Consider the following 22,039-nt stretch of genomic DNA (forward strand, 5'->3'; position numbering starts at 1 on the left):
ATATAAAGTAGATATCAATGACAAAAGTCAAGAAAAATATGGGTTTCTGGTCTATAGTCATGCTAGCTAATACCTTCCCTGCATTTGTCTTCCTTAGTTTCCAAGTCCAGTCCTGAGTGCCATGGGTTTGGATGATTACCCTATCCTCATACCAATAGGGCAAAACATAAGAATAGAAGACCAGGGAGTGGAAGAATCTTGGGACTAATGAGATGTACCCATACTCCAAGATATATTCCATTTGGCAGGAACATCCATGGCTTCTAATTTCTTGATCTGGAAAGGGTGGATCCATGGCGTAATGTCAGCAGCTACCTTCATAATCATATTTCTCATGGAGAAAATCACCATGTAGCATCCCTTCCAAGCTGGTTCCAGCTGTTTTCAGTGCCCCTATGGCTACCTGTTTGACCCATACTTTATCTCCAGATTTGAACAAGCAGAAACTGGTGATGGCTTTAGATGTAGGCTGAATCTCTCAGATATCCTGATAAATACTCTTTATGGGGAACTAGAGATCTTGTAGTAGCTTGATAATGAACATTAGAGAGATCTATCAACTGCTGGCCTCTGAGCTTGGGAAGCAGTGGGGGAAATCTTTCAAATGTAATCTCATAGGGACTAATTTATTATCTATATGGGGTACAGAAGCCCAAAGCAAAGGAAGGTCTATTCAACATTTGCTGGACTCTAATGAGAGCTTTGCTAAAGTTTCTCTTAATGTCCTCTTTTATTTTAACCTGCCCAAATTCTGAGGATTATATGCATAATAATGTTTTCAATATGTGTGCAAATCTTTTGTTAATTGTGAAGTTATGGCTATGAATGCTGGGTCACTGTCAGATGCCATTGCTAGAAGATAATCAGGAGACCAGTTCCTGGAGGAGATTTTAAGCTACTATCTGAGCATGTTTATTCCAGATGAATGCTTCAACCCACCTGGAAAAGGTGTAACTTCCCCCCCACAGCCTGAAAACAGGCTGAGCAGGCTTGACTTGTCACTAGGAGATCACCTGGAGTGGAGCCTGCCACCCTATTATTCTACCACTGCTGCTGCTGCTACCTGCTGCCTAGCTGTTCCAGAGCCTACACGTGGTCACATGCAACTGGACTCCAAGGATGATTCGGCGGGAATGGGCCCCCCTCTTTATAAGCACGTTTTCCCCAATATTAAAATTGAACCTTGATCAGACTATTGTCTTGGTTCCTTCCTTTCTCTCATAGCCTAGATTCCCTTTTTTCTTCCAGATTCCAAGATGCCTTCCAGGCTCGAACCTGGACATGTGAGCCGCTGGCTGGCCTCAACAATTTGGCAAACCAATGCAGGACCTGAGAAAGGCAGAGGACATTTGGAAGAAACACTGCTGATTTGTAGCTCCATGCAAGAAGAAAAGAATTAAAATTCGTACCACAGAAGGTTGGTATGTTCTAAGATGGATCAGTGCTAAACCCGCACACTGGATTCACTTAGGTTTAGCAGTGAGCTATCGGGAACTAGGAACTCAACAGGCAGGCAGTTGGCCGCAGCTTCTAGAAGCTGCTTTATTTGGAGAGAGAAATATTAGGGCTTAATAAAAGGGATTTAATAATCAGGCAGATGGCCGCAGTTGGAAACTGCATTAGGCGGGAGGAAAGTGGATATTGAATCTCTCACAGGGACAGAGAGAAAATTGGGGAATCCCCCTCTTGTGTGTGTGCCAGCTAGTGTCTTCATTCTAAGTATCTGTCTTATGTTTCTGGAATTGAACATGTGTTTGTTGTATTGGTTTGTTGTCTGTGTTTAGTCTCGTGACTCTGAAACATGGTGAAGTCTGAGTTTAGATCCACCTGAGTCTGTTTTCTCTGGTGTTTATAGACAATGGGATTTTATGAAATGTGTGCTTGGTATTTGCAGCTGTCCCTTCAGGCTGTGGTCAGCAGATGTGCTAGGAAGACCGTCACCTTACCAGGGGACACCCTGGGAACTGGGAGAGCAAGAGTCACCTGGTGTTCTCCAGAGATCGGTCAAGATGGACCAAGTTTTGTTTATGAAATGGAAGCTTACCCTTCTAATTCTTTTGCCTGCTCGTTGAGGATAACTAGGGGTTCCACGTGTCTGGAGCTGTTGGTTTCTGCTTTGTGTGTTTTTTGTATGTGTTTAGAACTATGTGAAATTTAGAAAAGTGCTGGTATAGCTCCTTTTTCTTCTTTTTTTTAACTAGTAATATGCTCTGCGTGTCTTCACAATCAGCTCATAAGTTATTGGTTAAGATTAAATAATTGTTATATTGGTAACAGAAGGTTAGCCTTAAATTGGCAACTCAGGAGTCTTTTCAAACATGTGGCAGAGCAGGCCAAAAAACTGGGCCTCCTAAGATACTTTTAACTGAGATAATATTTAATTGTGATTGTTATCCTAGAAAGTAAGATTAAGATAAAATTTAAAGCAATGTCTCTTTAATGAAGCGTTAAATCTTACATTGTCATGCATTCATAGATATAAATTGGCAGCCAAATTTTGCAATGTAGTAGTGAAGTTTTAATGTTGATTCTTAAAGTGATAAATTGTTTTGAAATTGGGTTTTGCTTTCCCAAAATTATAGTTATAATCTAATGTTGCAAAAGAAACTTAGTAATTCTAATATCATCCTCATGGCAAGAGGAACTAAGCTCAGAGCAGCTTTTGCTTGGTTTGTGTGACTTTCCTTTGTCTTGCAAACAGTGCCTAGGGAAGCTCTGGAGATTTGCCTCTAGGGGAAATTCCTTTTAGCTAAAAGAGCACCTTTACAGATCTAGTCAGATGCTGTTTTAATAAAGTTCACATCCATAGTTCATAAAGGGTCAATCAGACTGTAAAATTTATAAAGGCATTATAATCTGGCTTGCCTACATTTTATATAGTTATTATAGATATAAGAGTGTGTTTCTTTTTTCTCTCTCTCCTTTGCATCTTAATGATTGTAAAGGTTTTGCTTCAAGTAAGTTTATAATAACTGGAATATTTTGCCTCTAGATATGGCTAAATATTGATCTACATTATGTGAGAAATTTTTATCTTTTCTGCTTCTATTCAAGAAGCCAAAAGTTTGAATCTTCCAGGGTATATTGTTTATTAAGTAGAAACATTTTATTAGCTAATGCCTCTCAAGGGAAATTTACTTTAAATCCTTGCTCTCACACAAGGAGCTTTTAAGTTCTGGGGAGTAGCTGTTGCTCCTGAAAAGATTCAGAGGCAATAACTTTTTATTACTTAGGGTTTTAGTTTACTACAGAAGGCTTTGCAGAAAATAATGAAAGCTTTTACAATTGTCATTAATTATTTTTATTAGGTATTTTCCTCATTTACATTTCCAATGCTATCACAAAAGTCTCCCATACCCTCCCCCCACGACTTGCCTATCCACCCACTCCCACTTTTTGGCTCTGGTATTCCCCTGTACTGGGGCATATAAAGTTTGCAAGTCCAATGCGCCTCTCTTTGCAGTGATGGCCGACTAGGCCATCTTTTGATACATATGCAGCTAAAGACAAGAGCTCCGGGGTACTGGTTAGTTCATATTGTTCTTCCACATATATGGTTGCAGTTCCCTTCAGCTCCTTGGGTACTTTCTCTAGCTCCTCCATTGGAGGCACTGTGATCCATCCAATAGCTGACTGTGAGCATCGACTTCTGTGTTTGCTAGGACATGGCATAGTCTCACAAGCGACAGCTATATCTGGGTCCTTTCAGCAAAATCTTGCTAGTGAATGCAATGGTGCCAGCGTTTGGAAGCTGATTATGGGATGGATCCCTGGATATGGCAATCACAAGGTGGTCCATCCTTTCATCACTGCCCCTAAGTTTGTCTCTGTAACTCCCTCCATGGGTGTTTTGTTCCTAATTCTAAGAAGGGGCAACGTGTCCACACTTTGGTCTTCGTTCTTCTTGAGTTTCATGCATTTAGCAAATTATATCTTATATCTTGGGTATCCTAAGTTTCTGGGCTAATATCCACTTATCAGTGAGTACATGATCTGTGAGTTCCTTTGGATAGGGTTACCTCACTCAGGATGATGCCCTCAAGGTCCAACCATTTGCCTAGGAATTTCATAAATTCATTCCTTTTAATTGATGAGTAGTACTCCATTGTGTAAATGTACAACATTTTCTGTATCCATTCCTCTGTTGAGGGGCATCTGGGTTCTTTCCAGCTTCTGGCTATTATAAATAAGGCTGCTATGAACATAGTGGAGCATGTGTCCTTCTTACCGGTTAGGACATCTTCTGGATATATGCCCAGGAGAGTTATTGCAGGATCCTCTGGTAGTACTATGTCCAATTTTCTGAGGAATCAACAGACAGATTTCCAGAGTGGTTATACAAGCTTGCAATCCCACCAACAATGGAGGAGTGTTCCTCTTTCTCCTCATCCTCGCCAGCATCTGCTGTAACCTGAATTTTTCATCTTAGCCATTCTGATTGGTGTGATGTGAAATCTCAGGGTTGTTTTGATTTGAATTTCCCTTTTGATTAAGGATGATGAACATTTTTTTCAGGTGCTTCTCTGCCAATTGTATTTCTCAGGTGAGAATTCTTTTTTCAGTTCTGAGCCCCATTTTTAATGGGGTTATTTGATTTTATGGAGTCTAACTTCTTGAATTCATAAATATATTAGATATTAGTCCCCTATCTGATTTGGGATAGGTAAAGGTCCTTTCCCAATCTGTTGGTGGTCTTTTTGTCTTATTGACGGTGTCTTTTGCCTTGCAAAAGCTCTGCAATTTTATGAGGTACCATTTATTGATTCTCACTCTTACAGCACAAGCCATTGTTGTTCTATTCAGGAATTTTTCTGCTGTACCCATATCTTTGAGGCTTTTCCCTACTTTCTCCTCTATAAGTTTCAGTGTCTCTGGATTTATGTGGAGTTCCTTAATCCACTTAGATTTGACGTTAGTACAAGGAGATAGGAATTGATCAATTCGCATTCTTCTACATGATAACAGCCAGTTGTGCCAGCACCATTTGTTGAAAATGCTGTCTTTTTTCCACTGGATGGTTTTAGCTCTCTTGTCAAAGTTCATGTGACCATACGTGTGTGGTTTCATCTCTGGGTCTTCAATTCTGTCCCATTGGTCTACTTGTCTGTCACTATACCAGTACCATGCAGTTTTTATCACAGTTGCTCTGTAGTACAGCTTTAGGTCGGGCATGGTGATTCCAACACAGGTTCTTTTATCCTTAAGAAGAGTTTTTGCTATCCTAGGTTTTTTGTTATTCCAGATGAATCTGCCGATTGCCCTTTCTAATTCGTTGAAGAATTGAGTTGGAATTTGGATGGGGATTGCATTGAATCTGTAGATTGCTTTTGGCAAGATGGCCATTTTTACTATATTGATCCTGCCAATCCATGAGCATGGGAGATCTTTCTATCTTCTGAGATCTTCTTTAATTTCTTTCTTCAGAGACATGAAGTTCTTATCATATAGATCTTTCACTTCCTTAGTTAGAGTCACACCAAGGTATTTTATATTATTTGTGACTATTCAGAAGGGTGTTGTTTCCCTAATTTCTTTATCAGCCTGTCTATCCTTTGTATACAGAAATGCCATTGTCTTGTTTGAGTTAATTTTATATCCAGCTACTTCACTGACTTTTTATCAGGCTTAGGAGTTCTCTGGTGAAATTTTTAGGGTCACTTATATATACTATCATATCATCTGCAAAAAGTGATATTTTGACTTTTTCTTTTCCAATTTGTATCCCCTTGATCTCCCTTTGTTGTCTAATTGCTCTGGCTAGGACTTCAAGTACAATGTTGAATAGGTAGGGAGAGAGTGGTCAGCCTTGTCTAGTCCCTGATTTTAGTGGGATTGCTTCCAGCTTCTCACCATTTACTTTGATGTTGACTACTGGTTTGCTGTAGATTGCTTTCATCATGTTTAGGTTTTGGCCTTGAATTCCTGATCTTTCCAACACTTTTATCATGAATGGGTGTTGGATTTTGTCAAATGCTTTCTTAGCATCTAAGGAGATGATCATGTGGTTTTAGTCTTTGAGTTTGTTTATATAATGGATTACCTTGATGAATTTCCGTATATTGAACCATCCCTGCATCCCTGGGATGAAACCTACTTGGTCAGGATGGATGATTATTTTGATGTGTTCTTGGATTCAGTTACCAAGAACTTAATTGAGTATTTTGCATTAATATTCATAAGGGAAATTGGTCTGAAGTTCTCTATCTTTGTTGGGTCTTTTTGCTGTTTAGGTATCAGAATAATTGTGGCTTCATAGAATGAGTTGGGTAGAGTACCTTCTGTTTCTATTTTGTGGAATAGTTTGTGAAGAACCTGTATTAGATCTTCTTTGAAGGTCTGATAGAACTCTGCATTAAACCCATCTGGTCCTGGGTTTTTTTTGGTTCAGAGACTATTAATGATTGCTTCTATTTCTTTTGGGGATATAGGGCTGTTTAGATCATTAACCGGATCTTGATTCAACTTTGGTGCCTGGTGTCTGTCTAGAAACTTCTCCATTTCATCCAGGTTCTCCAGTTTTGTTGAGTATAGCCTTTTGTAGAAGGATCTGATGGAGTTTTGGATTTCTTCAGGATCTGTTGTTGTGTCTCACTTTTCATTTCTGATTTTGTTTATTTGAATGCTTTTTCTGTGCCCTCTAGTGAGTCTGGCTAAGGGTTTGTCTATCTTGTTGATTTTCTCAAAGAACATGCTCCACATTTGGTTGATTCTTTGAATAGTTCTTCTTGTTTCCACTTTGTTGATTTCGCCCCTGAGTTTGATTATTTCCTGTCATGTACTCCTCTTTGGTGAATTTGCTTCATTTTGTTCTATAGCTTTTAGGTGTATTGTCAAGCTGTTAATGTGTGCTTTCTCTAGTTTCTTTTTGGAGGCACTCAGAGCTATGTGTTTTCCTGTTAGAAATGCTTTCATTGTATCCCATAAGTTTGGTTATGTTGTGGCTTCATTTTCTTTGAACTCTAAAAAGTCTTTAATTTCTTTCTTTATTCCTTCTTTGACCAAGTTATCATTGAGAAGAATGTTTTTCAGTTTCCACGTGAATGTTGGCTTTCTATTATTTATTTTGTTATTGAAGATCAACTGTATTCCATGGTTATCTGATAGGATGCATGGGACAATTTCAATATTTTTGTATCTGTTGAGGCTTGTTTTGTGATCAATTATATGGTCAATTTTGGAAAAGGTACCATGAGGTGCTGAGAAGAAGATATATCCTTTTGTTTTAGGATAAAATATTCTGTAGATATCTGTCAGATCCATTTGTTTCATAACTTCTGTTAGTTTCACTGTGTCCCTTTTCAGTTTCTGTTTCCATGATCTGTCCATTGGTGAAATTGGTGAGTTGAAGTCTCCAACCATTATTGTGTGAGGTGCAATGTGTTTTTTTGAGCTTTGCTAAAATTTCTTTAATGAATGTGGCTGCCCTTGTATTTGGAGCATAGATATTCAGAATTGAGAGTTCCTCTTGGAGGATTTTAACTTAGATGAGTATGAAGTGCACCTCCTTGTCTTTTTTGATGACTTTGGGTTGGAAGTCAATTTTATTCAGTATTAGAATGGCTACTCCAACTTGTTTCTTCATACCATTTGCTTGGAAAATTGTTTTCCAGCCTTCATTCTGAGGTAGTGTGTATCTTTTTCTCTGAGATGAGTTTCCTGTAAGCAGCAAAATGTTGGGACTACTTTGTGTAGCCAGTTTGTTGGTCTATGTCTTTTTATTGAGGAGTTGAGTCCATTGATATTAAGAGATATTAAGGAAATGTAGTTGTTGCTTCCTGTAATTTTTGTTCTTAAAGTTGGCATTCTGTTCTTGTGGCTGTCTTCTTTTTGGTGTGTTGAGGTATTATCTTCTTGTTTTTTCAAGGGCGTGGTTCCAGTCCTTGTATTTGTGTTTTTTCTGTTATTATCCTTTGAATGGCTGGATTTGTGGAAAGATAATACATGAATTTGGTTTTGTTGTGGAATACTTTGGTTTCTCCATCTATGGTAATTGAGAGTTTGGCTGGGTATAGTAGACTGGGCTGGAATTTGTATTCTCTTAGTGTCTGTATATCATCTGTCCAGGCTCTTCTGGCTTTCATAGTCTCTGGTGAAAATTCTGGTGTAATTCTGATAGGCTTGCCTTTATATGTTACTTGACCTTTTTCACTTACTGCTTTTAGTATTCTATCTTTATTTAGTGCATTTGTTGTTCTGATTATTATGTGTTGGGAGGAATTTCTTTTCTGGTCCAGTCTATTTGGAGTTCTGTAGGCTTCTTGTATGTTCATGGGCATCTCTTTCTTTAGATTTGGGAAGTTTTCTTCTATGATAATGTTCATGATATTTGCTAGTCCTTTGAATTGAAAATCTTCATTCTCATCCACTCCTATTATCCATAGGTTTGGTCTTCTCATTGTGTCCTGGATTTCCTGGATGTTTTGAATTAGGATCTTTTTGCATTTTGCATTTTCTTTGATTGTTGTGCCTATGTTCTCTATGGAATCTTCTGCACCTGATATTCTGTCTTCCATTTCTTGTATTCTGTTGCTGATTCTCGCATCTATGTTTCCAGATTTCTTTCCTAGGTTTTCTATCTCCAGCGTCACCTCACTTTGGGTTTTCTTTATTGTGTCTACTTCCCTTTTTAGGTCTAGTGTGGTTTTGTTCATTTCCATCACCTGTTTGGATGTGTTTTCCTGTTTTTCTGTAAGGACTTCTATCTGTTGGTTTGTGTTTTCCAGTTTTTCTTTAAGGACTTGTAGCTCTATAGCAGTGTTCTCCTGTATTTCTTTTTTTTTTTTAATTAGGTATTTTCCTCGTTACATTTTCAATGCTATCCCTAAGGTCCCCCATACCCACTCCCCCAATCCCCTATCCACCCACTGCCCCTTTTTGTCCCTGGTGTTCCCCTGTACTGGGGCATATAAAGTTTGCAAGTCTAATGGGCCTCTCTTTGCAGTGATGACTGACTAGGCCATTTTTTGATACATATGCAGCTAAAGGCAAGAGCTCCCGGGTACTGGTTAGTTCATATTGTTGTTCCACATATAGGGTTGCAGTTCCCTTTTTCTCCTTGGGTAATTTCTCTAGCTTCTCAATAAGGGGCCGTGTGACCCATCCAATAGCTGACTGTGATCATCCACTTCTGTGTTTGCTAGGCCCCGGCATACTTTCACAAGAGAGAGCTATATCTGGGTCCTTTCAGCAAAATCTTGCTAGTGTATGCAATGGTGTCAGCATTTGGAAGCTGATTATGGGATGGATCCCTGCATATGGAAATCACTAGATGGTCCATCCTTTCGTCACAGCTCCAAATTTTGTCTGTGTAACTCCTTCTATGGGTGTTTTGTTCCCATTTTAAAGAAAGGGTAGAGTGTCCACACTTTGGTCTTCGTTCTTCTTGAAATTCATGCGTTTGGCAAGTTGTATCTTATATATTGGGTATCCTAAGTTTCTGGGCTAATATCCACTTATCAGTGAGTACATATTGTGCGAGTTCCTTTGTGATTGGCTTACTTCACTCAGGATGATACCCTCCAGGTCCATCCATTTGCCTAGGAATTTCATAAATTCATTTTTGTAAATAGCTGAGTAGTATTTCATTGTGTAAATGTACCACATTTTCTGTATCCATTCCTCTGTTGAGGGGCATCTGTGTTATTTCCACTTTCTGGCTATTATAAATAAGGCTGCTATGAACATAGTGGAGAATGTGTTCTTCTTACCGGTTGGGACATCTTCTGGATATATGCCCAGGAGAGGTATTGTGGGATCCTCCGGTAGTAATATGTCCAATTTTCTGAGGAACCGCCAGACTGATTTCCAGAGAGGTTGTACAAGCTTGCAATCCCACCAACTATGGAGGAGTGTTCCCCTTTCTCCACATCCTCGCCAGCATCTGCTGCCACCTGATTTTTTGATCTTAGCCATTCTGACTGGAGTGAAGTGGAATCTCAGTGTTGTTTTGATTTGCATTTCCCTGATGGTTAAGGATTTTGAACATTTTTACAGGTGCTTCTCTTCCATTCGGTATTCCTCAGGTGAGAATTCTTTGTTCAGCTCTGAGCCCCATTTTTTAATGGGCTTATTTGATATTCTGGAGTCCACCTTCTTGAGTTCTTTATATATATTGGATATTAGTCCCCTATCTGATTTGGGATAGGTAAAGATCCTTTCCCAATCTGTTGGTGGCTTTTTGTCTTATTGACTGTGTCTTTTGCTTTGCAGAAGCTTTGCAATTTTATGAGGTCCCACGTATCGATTCTTGATCTTACAGCACAAGCCATTGCTGTTCTACTCAGGAATTTTTCCCCTGTGCCAATATCTTCGAGGCTTTTCCCTACTTTCTCCTCTATAAGTTTCAGTGTCTCTGGTTTTATGTGGAGTTCCTTAATCCACTTATATTTGACCTGAGTACAAGGAGATAGAAATGGATCAATTCACATTCTTCTACATGATAACCGCCAGTTGTGCCAGCACCATTTGTTGAAAATGCTGTCTTTTTTCCACGGGATGTTTTTAGCTCCCTTGTCAAAGTTAAAGTGACCATAGATGTGTGGATTCATCTCTGGGTCTTCAATTCTGTTCCATTGGTTTACTTGTCTGTCACTATACCAGTACCATGCAGTTTTGATCACAATTTCTCTGTAGTGCAGGTTTAGGTCCGGCATGTTGTTTCCACCAGAGGTTCTTTTATCCTTGAGAAGAGTTTTTGCTATCCTAGGTTTTTTGTTATTCCAGATGAATCTGCCGATTGCCCTTTCTAATTCGTTGTAGAATTGAGTTGGAATTTTGATGGGGATTGCATTGAATCTGTAGATTGCTTTTGGCAAGATGGCCATTTTTACAATGTTGATCCTGCCAATCCATGAGCATGGGAGATCTTTCCATCTTCTGAGATCTTCTTTAATTTCTTTCTTTTGAGACTTGAATTTATTATCATACAGATCTTTCACTTCCTTATTTAGAGTCACGCCAAGGTATTTTATGTTATTTGTGACTATTGAGAAGGGTGTTGTTTCCCTAATTTCTTTCTCAGCCTGTTTATTCTTTGTGTACAGAAAGGCCATTGACTTGTTTGAGTTAATTTTATATCCAGCTACTTCAACAAAGCTGTTTATCAGGCTTAGGAGTTCTCTGGTGGAATTTTTATGGTCACTTATATATACTATCATATCATCTGCAAAAAGTGATATTTTGACTTCTTCCTTTCCAATTTTATCCCCTTGATCTCCATTTGTTGTCTAATTGCTCTGGCTAGGACTTCAAGTACAATGTTGAATATGTAGGGCGAGAGTGGATAGCATTGTCTAGTCCCTGATTTTAATGGGATTGCTTCCAGCTTCTCACCGTTTACTTTGATGTTGGCTATTGGTTTGCTGTAGATTGCTTTTATCATGTTTAGGTATGGACCTTGAATTCCTGATCTTTCCAAGACTTTTATCATGAATGGATGTTGGATTTTGTCAAATGCCTTCTCAGTATCTAAGGAGATGATCATGTGGTTTTTGTCTTTGAGTTTGTTTATATACTGGATTACATTGATGGATTTCCGTATATTGAACCATCCCTGCATCCCTGGGATGAAACCTACTTGGTCAGGATGGATGATTGTTTTGATGTGTTCTTGGATTCGGTTAGCAAGAACTTTATTGAGGATTTTTGCATCGATATTCATAAGGGAAATTGGTCTGAAGTTCTCTATCTTTGTTGGGTCTTTTTGTGGTTTAGGTATCAGAGTAATAGTGGCTTCATAAAATGAGTTGGGTAGATTACCTTCTACTTCTATCTTGTGGAGTAGTTTGTGAAGAAATGGAATTAGATCTTCTTTGAAGGTCTGATAGAACTCTGCACTAAACCCATCTGGTCCTGGGCATTTTTTGGCTGGGAGACTATTAATAACTTGTATTTCTTTAGGGGATATGGGACTGTTTAGATGGTCAACTTGATCCTGATTCAACTTTGGTACCTGGTATCTGTCCAGAAATTTGTCAATTTCGTCCAGGTTTTCCAGTTTTGTTGAGTACAGCCTTTTGTAGAAGGATCTGATGGTGTTTTGGAATTCTTCAGGATCTGTTGTTATGTCTCCCTTTTCATTTCTGATTTTGTTAATTGGGATACTGTCCCTGTGCCCTCTAGTTAGTCTGGCTAAGGGTTTATCTATCTTGTTGATTTTCTCAAAGAACCAGCTCCTTGATTGGTTGATTCTTTGAACAGTTCTTCTTGTTTCCACTTGGTTGATTTCACCCCTGAGTTTGATTATTTCCTGCCTTCTACCCCTCTTGGGTGAATTTGCTTCATTTTCTTCTAGACGTTTTAAGTGTGTTGTCAAGCTGCTAATGTGTGCTCTCTCTAGTTTCTTTCTGTAGGCACTCTGAGCTATGAGTTTTCCTCTTAGGAATGCTTTCATTGTGTCCCATAAGTTTGGGTATGTTGTGGCTTCATTTACATTAAACTCCAAAAAGCCCTTAATTTCTTTCTTTATTCCTTCCTTGACCAAGGTATCATTGAGAAGAGTGTTGTTCAGTTTCCATGTGAATGGTGGCTTTCTATTATTTATTTTGTTATTGAAGATCAGCCTTAGACCATGGTGGTCTGATAGGATGCATGAGACAATTTCAATATTTTTGTATATGTTGAGGTTTGTTTTGTGACCAATTATGTGGTCAATTTTAGAGAAGGTTCCATGAGGTGCTGATAAGTAGGTATATCCTTTTGTTTTAGGATAAAATGTTCTGTAGATATCTGTTAAGTCCATTTGTTTCATGACTTCTGTTAGTTTCACTGTGTCCCTGTTTAGTTTTTGTTTCCATGATCTGTCCATTGGCAAAAGTGGTGTGTTGAAGTCTCCCACTATTATTGTGTCATGTGCAATGTGTGCTTTGAGCTTTACTAAAGTTTCTTTAATGAATGTGGCTGCCCTTGTATTTGGAGCATAGATATTCAGAATTGAGAGTTCCTCTTGGAGGATTTTACCTTTGATGAGTATGAAGTGCCCCTCCTTGTCTTTTTTGATGACTTTTGGTTGGAAGTCAATCTTATCAGATATTAGGATGGCTACTCCAGCTTCTTTCTTCATACCATTTGCTTGGAAATTGTTTTCCAGCCTTTAATTCTGAGGTAGTGTCTATCCTTTTCTCTGAGATTAGTTTCCTGTAAGCAGCAAAATGTGGGGTCTTGTTTGTGTCACCAGTTTGTTAGTCTATGTCTTTTTATTGGGGTGTTGAGACCATTGATATTAAGAGATATTAAGGAAAAGTGATTGTTGCTTCCTGTTATTTTTGTTGTTAAAGTTGGCATTCTGTTCTTGTGGCTGTCTTCTTTTAGTTTTGTTGAGGGATTATCTTCTTGTTTTTTCTAGGGTGTGGTTCCCGTCATTGTATTGGTTTTTTTCTGTTATTATCCTTTGAAGGGCTGGATTCGTGGAGAGATAATGGGTGAATTTATTTTTGTCGTGGAATACTTTGGTTTCTCCATCTATGGTAATTGAGAGTTTGGCTGGGTATAGTAGCCTGGGCTGGAATTTGTTTTCTCTTAGTTTCTGTATAACATCTGTCCAGGCTCTTCTGGCTTTCATAGTCTCTGATGAAAAATCTGGTGTAATTCTGATAGGCTTGCCTTTATATGTTACTTGACATTTTTCCCTTACTGCTTTTAGTATTCTATCTTTATTTAGTGCATTTGTTGTTCTGATTATTATGTGTCGGGAGGAATTTCTTTTCTGGTCCAGTCTATTTGGAGTTCTGTAGGCTTCTTGTATGTTCATGGAAATCTCTTTCTTTAGATTTGGGAAGTTTTCTTCAATAATTTTGTTGAAGATGTTTGCTGGTCCTTTGAGTTAAAAATCTTCATTCTCATCCACTCCTATTATGTGTAGGTTTGGTCTTCTCATTGTGTCCTGGATTTCCTGGATGTTTTGAGTTAGGATCTTTTTGCATTTTCCATTTTCTTTGATTGTTGTGCAGATGTTTTCTATGGAATCTTCTGCACCTGAGATTCTCTCTTCCATCTCTTGTATTCTGTTGCTGATGCTGGCATCTATGGTTCCAGATTTCTTTCCTAGGGTTTCTATCTCCAGCGTTGCCTCACTTTGGGTTTTCTTCATTGTGTCTACTTCCCTTTTTAGGTCTAGTATGGTTTTGTTCATTTCCATCATCTGTTTGGATGTGTTTTCCTGTTTTTCTATAAGGAGTTCTACCTGTTTGGTTGTGTTTTCCTGTTTTTCTTTAAGGACTTGTAACTCTTTAGGAGTGTTCTCCTGTATTTCTTTAAGTGAGTTATTAAATTCCTTCTTTATGTCCTCTACCATCATCATGAGATATGTTTTTAAATCCAGGTCTACCTTTTCAGGTGTGTTAGGATGCCCTGGACTGCGCAAAGTGGGCGTTCTGGGTTCTGATGATGGTGAGTGGTCCTGGTTTCTGTTAGTAGGATTCTTACGTTTACCTTTCACCATCTGGCAATCTCTGGATTTAGTTATTATAGTTGTCTTTGTTTAGAGATTGTTCCTCTGTTGATTTTGTTACCCTCTATCAGTAGACCTGGGAGACTAGTTCTCTCCTCTGAGTTTCAGTGGTCAGAGCAGTCTCTGCAGGCAATCTCTCCTCTTTCAGGGAAGGTGCACAGTTATCTGGTGTTTGGACCTCCTCCTGGCTGAAGATGAAGGCCCAAAACAGGATCTTTCCCAGGAGCTGTGTTGCTTTGGCCAGGAAGGTGGCCGGTTGTCTGGAGCCGAAGATGGCGGCGCCTCAGAAGCTCTCTGGCTCTCGCCTGTTCCAGAAACGGCTGGCCTCTGTATTCCACACCCTCCCCCATGCAGCCTGCCCTCCGCGGGGTCCCGGAGCCAAGGAGGCTCCCGCTGCCCGGTCCTGTGGCAGAAACCTCTCGGGCCGGGCGGACCCCTGTGCTCTCACCAGGAAGGTGGCCCCTCCTGTATTTTTTAAGTGCGTTATTAAAGTCTTTCTTGATGTCCTCTACCATCATCATGAGATATGCTTTTAAATCCGGGTCTAGCTTTTCGGGTGTGTTGGCTTGCCCTGGACTTGGCAAAGTGGGAGTGCTGGGTTCTGATGATGGTGAGTGGTCTTGGTTTCTCTTAGTAAGATTCTTACATTTACCTTTCGCCATCTGGTAATACCTGGAGTTAGTTGTTATAGTTGTCTCTATTTAGAGAATGTTCCTCTGGTGATTCTGTTACCCTCTATCAGCAGACCTGGGAGACTAGATCTCTCTTCTGAGTTTCAGTGGTCAGAGCGCTCTCTGCAGGCAAGCTCACCTCTTACAGGGAAGGTGCACACTTATCTGGTGTTTGGACCTTCTCCTGGCCGAAGATGAAGGGCCAAAATAGAACCTTTCCCAGAAGCTGTGTTGCTTTGACCTGTCCCAGAAGCTGTTAATTTCAGTAGTCCACACTCTCATCTGTGCAGACTACTTTCTGTGAAGTCCCGGAACCAAAATGGCTCCCGAGGATCCTGAGGGTAGGGCCTCCCCGGCCGGGCAGACACCTGACCTCTGGCCGGGAAGGTGGCCGGATATCTGAAGCCCGAAAATGGCGCTGCCTCAAAAGCTTTGTGGCTCTTGCCTGTCCCAGAATCTGTTAGCTTCTGTAGTCCACACTGTCACCTGTGCAGGCTGCTTTCTGCTGAGTCCAGGAACCAAGGTGGCTCCTGCCGCTCCTGAGTCAAAATCCTAGCCTCCCAGGCTGGGCAGACCCTGTCCTCTGGCCGGGGAGATGGCCGGATGTCTGGAGCCCGAAAACAGCGCTGCCTCAGAACTCTGTGGCTCTCGCCTGTCCCAGAAGCTGTTAGCTTCTGTGGTCCACACTCTGGTCTGGGCAGACAACTTTCTGTGGAATCCCAGACATCAACCACTCTTTAAGAGAAACAATTCAAAGTGCTATTAATCACTGCCCATGTTACGTGAATACTGACTATAACAGTCAAGTATTTGAGATGTTTTGTCAACAAGTAATTAATTCTAAAGGACAAGATATTGTGGAACTTTAAAACTTTAACTTTAAGAATGAAGACCAAAGTGTGGACACTTTGCCGCTTCCTAGAAATGGGAACAAAACACCCATGGAAGGAGTTACAGAGACAAAATTTGGAGCTGTGACGAAAGGATGGACCATCTAGTGATTGCCATTTCTAGGGATCCATCCAATAATCAGCTTCCAAACGCTGACACCATTGCATATACTAGCAAGATTTTGCTGTAAGGACCCAGATATAGCTGTCTCTTGTGAGACTATGCCAGGGCCTAGCAAACACAAAAGTAGATGCTCACAGTCACCTATTGGATGGGTCACATGGCCCCCAATGGAGGAGCTAGAGAAAGTACCCAAGGAGCTAAGGGGAACTGCAACCCTATATGTGGAACAACAATATGAACTAACCAGTACCCCGGAGCTCTTGTCTCTAGCTGCATATGTATCAAAAGATGGTCTAGTTGGCCATCACTGGAAATAGAGGCCCTTTGGACTTGCAAACTTTATATGCCCCAGTACAGAGGAACACCAGGGCCAAAAAGGGGGAGTGGGTAGGTAGGGGAATGGGGGGTGGGGTGGGTATGGGTGACTTCTGGGATAGCATTGTAAATGTAAACGAGGAAAATACCTAATTAAAAAAAAGTTTACGATAAAAACAAAAAAAAAAAAACCTTTAACTTCTTAAAAGACAAAGAAAGGGGAAATTATATCCCTGTGCATATTATTTAGTTTATTGCTGTGCACATTATTTAAATCATACTTTTATTTTAGAATTTTGAAATTTAGATGTCAAAGAACTTAATGCTTTATAGTATCTTAAAACGATCTACTTATTGGCATATGGTTTGATCCTAAACAGCTACCTTATTAGGGAATTGAAAAACATAGGTTCTCTCCATGGAACACTGCAGAAGCATGATGGCTAATTCGTTTGACAAGCTGGCAGGTGAGTTGGCTCAGTGCCCTGACTGAAGTGACAAGGAAGCTAAATTGGGTACATGTTTTCGACCCATCCTTGCTTGCCATTTTTCCAGTTTGGACTAGTGAAACTCTCTTGCTTCAAGCTTTTAAAACTTTATGGCAAAATGAACATCAGAGACTGTATATTCTGACTTAGAAAGATTAGTCATATAATATTCATGATGATTTTTCTCTTTTCTTAAAGGTGACCAGTTATTCTAACTCAGTCTTGGACTGGTCTAGTAATAAGTCCAATATTAGAGATTCCTATTGAAGATAGCTAAAAATCTTGATTATCTAGCAAAGTTAATTCAGAGCACAGCCTCCACTTCCAGAGAATCTCTGGCCTTTTTACTGATTTACCAGCTCCCACACACCTGGAGGCCAGAGCCTGAGCTTGATTGTTGCTAATTTGCAACTGAATAAAGTACCTGGGCTTCCACAAAGAAACTGTGTACTGTTGCCTTTCACTGTCTGGATTTTGTTTTTCAAGCAGGTCAATCAACACCCTTCAGCCTGACTGTACCAGGTGTGCATCCCTGCCCCCAAGAGTGTGCAGATGGCAGCTACTAATTTTCATTCTAAAAGCATTCCAGTATATATTGTGGCTTTTGGTCTGATTCATCAGGCCATAGAGACAATAAAGATGAGGAGGGTGACCTCTAGCTCCCAATATAGCCTAAGAGTCACAAATTGTGGTGTGACAATTGGCATAATTCTTGTAGAGGCATTGCTGAACCCATACATGTGAGCTGCTGGCCGGCCTCAACAAAAGGTACCTGCAAACCTAGCAAGTAAAGTTTTCCACCCCCTGGCAGGATGGAGCTTGCTGAAGTCAGTTTCCCTAAAGTTGCTGAGGTGTTTATTTCATATTTGGAACCCTTCCTAGGTAAGGGCTCCCTGTTTTAGATTTATTTGAACACAAACCTGGCATAATCTTGAACCAGGATGTCCAGTTTAAGTGAAATGTACTTTAATCTGAGTAACTCAGAAAGTTGCATGGACCCCAGATGCCTGGTGAAGGTCAATTACCAACAATCTTTCCAGTAGTTTGTGTGAGAATGATCTTTGCCTCTGATGTCCTCCATCAACCTGTGGATGTGAGCTGTATATTTCTTCTTTACAATGGAGTCTCAGGTGGCACCAGGTTGGGTTATGTCATCAGAATATAAATAGGTGTTTGGGGTGTTTGTTGGGGAGTCAGGTCAGCAACCTGGCAGTGGAGGACCACAGTTCATAGGATAAGTCGAATAGCCTCTAGAAAGTTCAATAAATTCTCTTTGTTTTTAATATCCTCTCTTCTAGTGTTAAGATGCAGACTTTATCGTTCATACATACATGCAGTGGACAGAGTAGTAAAAATCATAGCAAAGTCCATCAATATGGTAGTAGAGTTTCCATTTTCCTATCTGAGAGCTTGCTCAGATTAATAATTTTTTGTTCTCAGGGCCAAGATACCTGGCTTATGACTAGGTCATTTACAATAAAGTACCTGCTGTACAGCTGCCAAGCTTGCTATATAAGTGTGCAAAAATTTGGAATTCAGACCACAAGAATGCTGTAAGTTTAAAGATGCTTGTCCCCCAGTCTTCCCAGGAGAACCCTGTGCTGGTAGATGAGAGATTTGGTTGTGGCTGAGAGATAAGGGTATAAGGGAAGATGAACAAATGCCAAAAGGGTGAATTCCAGCAACTTCAGCTGGGCCCCTGGGAGAGTAGGCAGCTTCAATCTACCAGAATATAGCTCTGGGGTGGATTCAGGGCAAAGCACAGGCAGGTCTATTCAATTTTTCAAGCTGGAGCCAGGAGTATGCTAGGAGATAAGAATATCTGCCAATACCTTTGATTCTTTTTTCCATTGACTAAGGTCTGAGTCTTCAGGCACCTGGTCATCTGGGTCCAGGTTGATGCTGCAGCATGTCTTCTAACCCGCCTACCACCAGAGGGCAGCAGCGTACATTCACAACAATTGTTGAGAAGTGGAAGCCGATGAATCTTATGTGCAGAAGAGGACATAGCAAAAGAAGAAGCATTCCATACCACCTGCGTTCATGCCTGCCATGCCCTGGATTTGGGCCCCCATCTGAACCATCTCCTGCACATAACCATGCTATCATAATGAGGAATCTTGAGATCTGTGACAATCTCTCTCTTCTCCCCAGCCCACAGCTCCATCACACCCTACTCTAATCACTAAGGATCACTCAAGATACTTCACTGTCTTCTGTTTTTCCAAAGTCCCTAAGTCACTTTAAGACTTTCTATGTCCTCTGTAAACAGTCACATACTCATGTCTGGGGCTAGGTATACATGTGGAGATAAGAGTGCAAGAGACAAGAATGAAGGAGAGAAAAGTGAGGAAGGAAAAATAAAGAGCTATTTATGTGGTAGGTCTGTGTTCCCCAAACACCATGGGATGATCCAAGGATATCCAGCATAAGGTGTGACTTCTTCAAAATAGCCTTGAGTGAGCAGCTTAGCCCAGAGAAGACCTAAGGATCCAAAGCATTGCTGCATATTACTCTTATGTGCAAAGAGGCCAGGAAGCTATCCCAGGAAATTTCATCACATCCCTCAATGGCAGATGCATTCTACTGAGAAGAGAGCAACGGGTTCACTTGGCAAATATTGCTGTCACATGATGTCAATGTATCTGCATCTCCTATGACTTTAACTCATCTGGAGCACTGCCTGCCTCAGGAGCCAGCACTTTTCCAAGCTGCCACAGGTCAACCTGGTCCTTGGTTTTCCTAAAGACTCCTTAGTCTGAGGGAATTTACTTTCCCATACTTCTGAGACCCAAATAACCCATTTCCCAAATCCAGCCAGGAAAACCAAATGGAAATATTTGGGGCATCTATGAGAAAATTCTCCTTCAGGTCAGCATCACTCTGTGAAGGCCAAGTTACCCTTATCTCAAGTCTACACCAATGGTAATGAATTTTTAATAAAAATTTCTCAGGAGAAATTTCTTTTACTATGACTGGCCTTTTTGTTTAATCTCAAAACCAGAGTTAATAATATACTCTGAGGTTACTTCAGACGTAGAACAATGCCAGTGTATGCTTTTCCTTTGTATAACCTGTCCTTAAGGGACTAATGGAACAACCAACCTTACTTGCCTTGAGTTTTAAGTAACCAATCATTATAATCTGATGTAAGGCATAGCTGTTATTTTAAAATATGTTTTTCAATGCTTCTGACCCAGAGTGTAATGAATTTTTATCTATGTAAGTGTTACAATGATCACATTTGGAAAATGGTAAATAGGATAAAAGCTGTTTTTAAAAATGAATACCCACCACAAATATTGAATAAAACATACAAATAGTGCATGAAAAAAATGGTATTTGTAATGTTTTTTATCCAGATCAATTGAAGTCAGTTATTTATTCACTTGAAAAACACTGTGAAACATTTCTTTAGGTATCACTAATTTTTCCCCATATGGTGCTTTCTGTGTGGCTCAATGGGGATAGAGACAAAGAAAGAGAGAGAGGGAAGAGGGAGAGAGAGGGAGAGAGAGGGAAACAGCAAGCGAGAGCGAGCGAGAGCAAGCGAGAGGTAGAGAGAGAGCGAGAGAGAGTGAGAGAGAGAGAGAGAGAGAGAGAGAGAGAGAGAGAGAGAGAGAGAGAGAGAAATTGATTCAGTTATTCAGGCTGGTACAGACCCAGATTCATGCAACAGAGAGAAACAGTGGAAGATATGGAGGGAGAGAAATAAAGAATTCAAATCTTGGATCATTCTTCGTTAAATTCACCAAGGAAATGCATTTATATTTATTTTCCATAATTGCCGCAGACTCTCTGGGCCCCTTTGTCTGTGTGGAACCAGTCTCTAGTCGCAGGTGGGCAAAGCATAGGATGAATTGACAAACAGATGCACACAGGAGAGTTTGTGTGAAATTTGAATGTTTTTTTTTAAACCAAGCATCAGACTTTTTATGCAGAAGACAATAAGAAAGTTGGGTGACATATTCATAAGGTACAAATGAGGTAACCAGAATCTTACATAAAACAGAGTAATGCAAACACAAGAGGTCTAAAGGGAACCACCTCGGATAGAATTCATAACAACTAGGATCAACAAGGGCTCCACCTAAGATTCACTAATCTTAGAAGCCAGGGTCAAGGGCTTTGCGCCCTTGCCATAGTTCCTATTTTAGTCTATTGTATAGTCCACCTTCCCCTTAGGGCATTGTAAATACGTGTGTGTGTGTGTGTGTGTGTGTGTGTGTGTGTGTGTGTGTGTATAGGTGTAACTTCGCTATAGTTCTAAGTATCTATTCTGGTTACTCCTTTGGTCTGAAACTTCCTTCTTCCTCAGTGATGGTAAATTCCTGTGTAAGGTAGTGACCTAGCTTTTATTCAAATTGATAGTGTAGTACCAGAGGCTATTCTGATCAGCAACATTCTTGCTGAATTTCAAGCCCATGGTCTTGCTCAAGGACGTTCTAGAACTGTTGGAACACTGGCAGAAGGCTTTAGCTATGTCAGAATTAAATCTTAAAAGGCACTTATAATAAGAAAATACTGAAAGAGAGCACGTGGATCCATATACTAGACTAACTCGGGAATGGAAAATTAATGTATGGGTTAGAGTGAATGCCAGACTCCAGGAGGAGAGCTTCCTTGAAGCTCTTTGCCTCATGAGTGACTTTCAAACCTCTCAGCTTAAGCTGACTCGAACAGAGCGCGTGGCACATAATATAACACTGATGGGTTTTGGGTGCTCTAAAATCATTTCTACATTCAAACAATTGCATTTTGGTATTCAATATGGGGGATATTTTTCTGTTTTAGGGCACATTGCTGTATTACCTAGCGTTGTCAGAAAGTGGGGACCTTGAATATATTTTGAAAGCCAGATGTCAGCACTTGATTGCCGAGTAGTCCCTGAAAAAGCACAACTTTATCACTAGGATGTAAAAGAATAGTAATTTGGTCCGGTAAATCAATAATAATAATAATAAATAATAATAATAATAATAAGGCAGCTTTGAGTGACCATTGCAGGAGACAAATCTCCAGGCTAAAGAGCATCAAAGTAATGGGGATGGGCATTGACAGAGAGGAGGTCATGTCAACTATTTACCAGACTGTCAGGAATACAG

General features: G+C 40.2%; 1 long non-coding RNA gene across 2 annotated transcripts in view; it reads left to right on the forward strand.

Annotated features, from left to right (window-relative positions):
- The window catches only part of Gm2101 (predicted gene 2101), a 34,705-nt gene extending 14,445 nt beyond the window's left edge, over window positions 1–20,260 (forward strand). Inside the window, exons 2-5 of one of the 2 annotated variants that reach the window (NR_153316.1) lie at window positions 1,249–1,417; window positions 16,827–16,913; window positions 18,375–18,487; window positions 18,794–20,260. This is a non-coding gene — a long non-coding RNA (predicted gene 2101). Of the gene's footprint in view, window positions 1–1,248; window positions 1,418–16,826; window positions 16,914–17,423; window positions 17,457–18,374; window positions 18,488–18,793 lie in introns of both variants that reach the window. The other variant, NR_153317.1, reaches the window with a different exon arrangement.
- Window positions 20,261–22,039: the final 1,779 nt, after the last annotated feature.

The sequence above is a fragment of the Mus musculus genome, chromosome X, assembly GCF_000001635.26.
Source record: "Mus musculus strain C57BL/6J chromosome X, GRCm38.p6 C57BL/6J".
Classification (NCBI taxonomy): Eukaryota; Metazoa; Chordata; class Mammalia; order Rodentia; family Muridae; genus Mus; species Mus musculus.